At 39.1% G+C, this 5,403-nt stretch overlaps 1 pseudogene; it reads left to right on the top strand.

The window, feature by feature from the left end:
- The first annotated feature begins 3,698 nt into the window (after window positions 1-3,698).
- LOC116470557 (high mobility group protein B1-like) lies at window positions 3,699-4,294 on the top strand (annotated as a pseudogene).
- The last annotated feature ends 1,109 nt before the right edge of the window (window positions 4,295-5,403 follow it).

Below are 5,403 nucleotides of genomic sequence, written 5' to 3'. Positions count from 1 at the left end.
CTGTAGGAAGACCTGAGTGAGGCGGCACCCTAGGAGACTTCGGGGAACCCTAGGATATCGGGAACCAGGACCCAAGGAGGTGGGGAGGGCCCGAAAAGAATGTGAGAAGACACCCAAAGTTAATAGCCATCCCTTTCCTAATGTTCCCTATGGGCGGCTCCCTGATGAGAAACTGGAGGAGGAGATTCCCATCTTCTTGCATCTTCTATTCTCAACATCAGAGAACTCCTGTTCTTAAAATTCAACCTGATATCATTACTGCTCGGTGGATTAAACTGGCTCTTGTTTGCTAGGCTCAGAGTCCAAATACAAGATATAACATTGTTTTTATGGAAAAATGTGCCCAAATGCCAAATAATTGATCTACAAAGAAAGTTTTGAAATGTAACCTGTTATACACCAGGGATTTCTTACATGTGTAAATCTTTGTAACAATGAGCTATGTTATAATGGAAATATTTTCACAGATATAATTCTTAATCTATAGCCAATATCAGTCATTAAAACATACTGTTCAGTCTTGGGGCCCATAAGTGGAAGATGTTATGGAGAAATTGGAAAGGAGCCAGGGGAGACAAAGTAACTGATGAAAGGTTTTGAAAAATAGCCCTTTAGGGAAATGTCTACATTCATTCAGAGGAGAGAGGTGTATCAGTCTTCAAACTATAAAACCATGTTACATTATTGACATCAAGTCTTTTTTCTTCTTGTCCACAGAGGGCAATATTAGAGGAAATGAGTTTAAACTGCAGCAGAGAGGATTTAGGCCGGTCAGTTGTCCCCAGCTTGAAGATGAGAGGTGCATTCTCCAGCTCCCAAGCCTCAATCTCATAAGGGAGTGGTCCTTCTTGAGGGATTTTTGTTTGTTTGTTTGTTTGTTTTTTAGCGCTCTGATCAGTGGCAGGCCAAGTTCACATAGCCCTGGTCTGCTTGAAGTTGTTTGCATACATCAGTATTTGGGAAACTAAGTTCTGTCCAAGAACAGAAAATGTTTCATGGCTACATGGAGGGTAAAGCAAACGTGAAGTTGCCTCATACGAGAAGAATCCAGACATGAGAAATCTCAGCCTTTGGTCCATTATTTTGTAAATCTGCTCAAAAGAGCATGGATTCACAAGAGAAGTATCCAGGAGGAGGGTGGTGTCAGCCCCACTGCTCTGTGGGGCAGTAGGACCACATCTCAGGCACTGGGTCGAGGTCTTGGCAGTCAGGATATCTCCAGGGGCTTCCAAAAGGCCCTATTATTTGAGAAATTGGAGTGCCTCCAGAGGGGAGCAATGGGGACAGAAGAATCTGGAAACTGGGTCAAAGAAGGAGCAGTTGAATGAACAACGTGTGTTGGCCTGAAGAAGATAAGTTGCAGCGGGGACAAGAAGCTGTTTTCAAAGATTTGAAGTGCTATCAGGTGGAAGAGCAGTGAAAATTGTGTGGCTCCAAGCGGTAAATATAGGACCAATGAGTACGGGTCACAGGGACGGTTTCTGCTGAAAAGAAGGAAGCATTTTATAATCATTAAAGATGTTCAAAGTAGATGGTGGTACTTGGTTATATAGGAAATGTTTGTATGAAGACTAGATATCTATATCTATCTATCTATCTATCTATATCTCTATATATCTATATATCTATCTATCTATTTATCTATCTATATCTATCTATATATATATCTATATATATATCTATATATATATAAAAATGTTGGAGGAAGAATTTTTGAGCTTTTTTTTTTTTGTCTCACCAAGCAAATGAAACTTTTTGGAGAGAGATGACCTAGCAAAAGATTTTTTCTCTTGGTGATCAGGAAAGGCAGTCTTTGCAGACCGGACCACTAGAGGGAGTCAGGGCAGCAGCGTTGCAAGGCCGCCGTCCATTCTCTTCACCGAAGCAGCAACTGATACCCAGGCCTGGCTCTCAGGTTCTAAGTTCCCCTGATTTCAATATCACCCCCATGAGTCTTTCTGGAATGTTTACATCTGGTTAAATTCTTCAATGTCTGAGAGGCCTCTGTGTGTAGAGAGGCACAATCACTGCTATTTGTAGTCTGCTTACATCTTTATTAATTATATAATAAACAGTATTCTCTAAAAACTCAAATACTCCCTAAATGACTAAAAATAAAAACTTATACATTTAACAAATGTGACATTTTCCAAATATTTAAATATTAGTTTATAAACTAATTGATTATCCTAAATATATGTAATATATAGTATATAATATATATACTTCTAAAATCACAAATATCCTGTATCTAAGTCTTTTAAATGCTACAAATGCCTTAGAAGCAGAAACACACAAATGAATCATCACAATGATACATATACAAAGTGATACATATACAAAGTGATGAAATATAGCTAAAAAGATTTCCAAGCAAAGTGTTGAAGATACCACCTGGTTTCTTCTTGGTGCTTGTAGTAAAATTCAAGAGGAGAGCGATAAATCGAGGGAAGAACTGTTAAACAAAAAGGAATCAAGGATGATTCTGAAAATTCTCAGTCTCTCCAGATGGCAAAAGATGTTAAAATTAAGAAATCACTTTTGAGCATGTGGCATAGAGATAAGTCCTGGCCTAGAGAAAAAGCTAAGTAGTGATTGTACAAGCTTCTGTTAAAATCTCAGGAAGATTAAGGGATCAGAGTAGTATTCAGTCATACGAAGGGCCCTCTCCAGAGATTAATGGTGTATCTCACAGAACCCCTCAAGTAATAGGGCCTTTTGGAAGCTTCATTGAGTTATCTTTCAACCATCTCAGCAGGAACTCAAGGTAGAAGAGGGCCTAGCTCAAAAAGAACCTTGGATGTGGCCTTTGTGTAAAGGGAAATTTACTGGAAACCCACAAAGTATTTAAGAAAAGTATTTCAGCAAAAACACTGCCAACTTAAACTGAAAGGGACAGAAAGAGTACAAAATGAAAGGAGGCTGTTAGATCTCCAAAATTCTACTGGCAGGAAGCAGAATGATAAAACTACTCAGCTGCAAACATGTGCTACTTTTCATGAAAAAAGGAAAGATGACTCAGAGGGTGGAACCAAGAGCTATGGTGAATTATTCCCAGCCCTTGAAATCTAATCAAAGAATTCTGACTGAAGTTTGCTAGGCTGGATTTTAAAACTACTTTGGACTGTAACTCCTTTTTATCTTCCATTGCCCACCTCTCCTTCTCTTTTTAACTAGAAATGTCTATAACTACTTTACTATATTCAATCCTTCATTGTGCATTAGGAGCAAGATGATTTGTCTTTAGTTTTATAGATTGAGAGGAACTACGCTCAAGGAGCCTCATGCATACCTGGACCTTATTTAAATGATGAGATGCTGGACTTCAAGCAGATGCTGTAATGATATGAGGTTCTCAGGGACCTTGGGAAATAATAAATGTATTTTGCGTGTGAGAGGGACACAAATCATTGGAGGCCAAAAGGGTGAACTGAGGACAGATGCTAGGGTACCTCCCACAATCCCCACCTCCTGGTTTCACCCTTGTGGGATCTCTCCATGAGTGTGGATGGAACCTGTGATTTGCTTCTAACTAGTAGAATTTGGCAAAAAATGATGAGATATATGTGATTATGTTTACATGATTATATTATATAAGATTCTGAGTACATTGAGCTGCATAGAGAGAGCATGGGGGCAAGTGAGAGCCAGGTGGGCACTGGACAACTCTGTGCCTCACTGAGGAAAAATAACTAAACATGGGCAAAAGAGATCCATGGAATCTGAGAGGCAAAGTGTTATTATATGCATTCTTTGGCAAACTTGTCAGGAGGCGCATAAGAAGAAGCACCCAGATGGTTCAGTCAACTTCTCAGTTTTCTAGGAAGTGCTCAGAGAGGTGCAAGACCATGTCTGCTAAAGAGAAAGGGAAATTTGTAGACATGGCAAAGGCAAACAAGGCTCGTTATGAAAGACAAATGAAAACCTATATCCCTCCTAAAGATCCCCTTTAGGACAAAAAAGTAGTTCAAGGATCCCAATGCACCCAAGAGGCATTCTTTTGCTGTTTTCTTGTTCTGTTCTGAGTATTGCCTGAAAATCAAAGGAGAACATCCTGGCCTATCCACTGGTGAGTTGTAAAGAAATTGGAAGAGATGTGGAAGGGCACTGGCTCAGATGATAAGCAGCCTTATGAAAAGAAGGCTGTGAAGCTGAAGGAAAAATATGAAAAGGATATTGCTGCATACTGAGCTAAAGGAAAGCCTGATGCAGCAAAAAAGGGAGTTGTCAAGGCTGAAAAAAGCAAAAAAAGGAAGAAGAGGAAGATGAAGATGATGATGATGATAATGAGTAAGTTGGTTCTAGCACAGTTTTTTTTCTTGTCTAGAAAGCATTTAAACCCCATGTTTACAACTCCTTTTAAAGAAAGACATTGAGATGTAAGGCTGTGTAACATTTGTTTTTAAACTGCACAGTGTCTTTTTTGTATAGTTAACACACTACTGAATGTGGCTTTAGATAGCCCTGTCCTGGTGTATTTTCAATAGGCACTAACCTTGCCTGATACAGTATGGGGGTTGTAAACTGGCAAGGAAATTTAAAGCAAGTTCTTCTTAGTGCACAGCACAAATTAGTTATACATGGGGATGGTAGATTTTTTACTTTCACTTGTCTCTGATGCAGCTTATATGAAATAATTGTTGTTTTGTTAACTGAATACCACTCTGTAATTGCAAAAAAAAAAAGTGGCAGCTGTTTTGTTGACATTCTGAATTCTGAATGCTTCTAAGTGAATACGATTTTTTTATTAGTAAAAAAATGTTCTAATCCATCTTTCCAGGAGATTCTCTCTCCCTTGCTGGCTTTGAAAAAGCAAGTTGCCATGTGAAGAGAGCCATATAGCATAGGAGCTGAAGGCAGCCTCCAACTGACAGCAAGAAAATGAGGTCCTCAATCTGACAACCTGCAAGAAACTGAATGCTCTAAAAGCACATGAGCTTGGGAGCAGATCTGACCCCAGCCAAATCTCTGAAGTCCACAGGCGGGAAATGAAGATCAGAAAAAGGCTATTGTCTCATGAATATGAGCCAGACTCCACAAAAGCTGGAGTCCTTCATTATGGAGCTAAACACATACACCTGGCTTAGGAGTCAGAAAAACTGAAAGAGAATTCAGGGAAGTAGAGAAATTGCAAGCCCAGATGCTGCTTCATACCAAAGAAGCAAGTCAGCAGATCAGCAACAATGTGTATCAGTTCCAAAATGACTTACACAGGTACCAAGACAAGACATTATATACACTTATATAGTCAAATACTTTAAAACTGTTAACAAACTTGCTACAATTGTCTCATTTGTCTTTTAACCTTAATATCACAGATCAAGTTTGTAATCTCAAAAGTTCACCCTGGCTGCTGTGTGGAGTATTCTCTTATCTGCTCATATTACATTGTGCTTATTCATT

Source organism: Hylobates moloch, unplaced genomic scaffold (assembly GCF_009828535.3).
Source record: "Hylobates moloch isolate HMO894 unplaced genomic scaffold, HMol_V3 SCAFFOLD_6, whole genome shotgun sequence".
Taxonomy (NCBI): domain Eukaryota; kingdom Metazoa; phylum Chordata; class Mammalia; order Primates; family Hylobatidae; genus Hylobates; species Hylobates moloch.
Note: the sequence above shows the minus strand (reverse complement) of the source record. Positions and strands in the feature narration are given on the sequence as shown.